This window comes from Bos indicus x Bos taurus, unplaced genomic scaffold (genome assembly GCF_003369695.1).
Source record: "Bos indicus x Bos taurus breed Angus x Brahman F1 hybrid unplaced genomic scaffold, Bos_hybrid_MaternalHap_v2.0 tig00000949_arrow_arrow_obj, whole genome shotgun sequence".
Lineage (NCBI taxonomy): Eukaryota > Metazoa > Chordata > Mammalia > Artiodactyla > Bovidae > Bos > Bos indicus x Bos taurus.
In genome coordinates, this window is record NW_020867336.1 from 34,761 (window position 1) to 36,003 (window position 1,243).

The following is a 1,243-nucleotide window of genomic DNA, read 5'->3' on the forward strand; positions in this document are numbered from 1 at the left end:
ATTCTTTTTAATGGCTGAGTAATACTCCATTGTGTATATGTACCACAGCTTTCTTATCCATTCATCTGCTGATGGACATCTAGGTTGCTTCCATGTCCTGGCTATTATAAACAGTGCTGCGATGAACATTGGGGTACACGTGTCTCTTTCCTTCTGGTTTCCTCAGTGTGTATGCCCAGCAGTGGGATTGCTGGATCATAAGACAGTTCTATTTCCAGTTTTTTAAGGAATCTCCACACTGTTCTCCATAGTGACTGTACTAGTTTGCATTCCCACCAACAGTGTAAGAGGGTTCCCTTTTCTCCACACCCGCTCCAGCATTTATTGCTTGTAGACTTTGGATCGCAGCCATTCTGACTGGCATGAAATGGCACCTCACTGTGGTTTTGATTTGCATTTCTCTGATAATGAGTGATGTTGAGCATCTTTTCATGTGTTTGTTAGCCATCTGTATGTCTTCTTTGGAGAAATGTCTATTTAGTTCTTTGGCCCATTTTTTGATTGGCTCATTTATTTTTCTGGAATTGAGCTGTAGGAGTTGCTTGTATAAAAATATGGAACACTTTATGAATTTGCATGTCATCCTTGCGCAGGTGCCATGCTAATCTTCTCTGTATCGTTCCAATTTTAGTATATGTGCTGCCAAAGCGAGCACTCATGTCAATTATTTTATTCTGATTTATAGAAACTGTATAATTTCCCCACCCAGAAATAATGTTGATATATATATATATATATATAATACATACTGAGTAAAGTTATAAGGGAATGCTGTTTCACAATCTTTTACAGATGTGTGTGGAAAATAGCACTTGGAGAGCATCATCCCACTGTCATTAAGTATTCTTTTAAAATCTCAATTGTAATGATTTCATATAAAGCCATTGTACAAATTATCATAGTTTATTTTATCTGTCTTCAATGGTTAATTATTTGGTTTGTTCCCAATTTGTTGCAATGAAAAACACAATACCCCCCACTAAAAAGAAAAAGAAACAAAAAAGAAAAATAATAAAACACAAATATAACTCTACAAAGTACTTCTTTATAGCTCAGTAATACTCTTGCCTGGAGAGTCCCATGGATGGAGGAGCCTGGTGGGCTGCAGTCCATGGGGTCGCTAAGAGATGGACAGGACGCAGCGACTTCACTTTCACTTTTCACTTTCCTGCATTGGAGAAGGCAATGGCAACCCACTCCAGTGTTCTTGCCTGGAGAATCCCAGGGACAGGGGAGCCTCATG

General features: G+C 38.7%; 1 non-coding gene across 1 annotated transcript; it reads right to left on the minus strand.

The window, feature by feature from the left end:
* Window positions 1-548: 548 nt before the first annotated feature.
* LOC113888682 lies at window positions 549-655 on the minus strand. The gene has a single exon (XR_003510034.1). It is a non-coding gene; the product is annotated as a U6 spliceosomal RNA (small nuclear RNA).
* Between the last annotated feature and the right edge of the window lie 588 nt (window positions 656-1,243).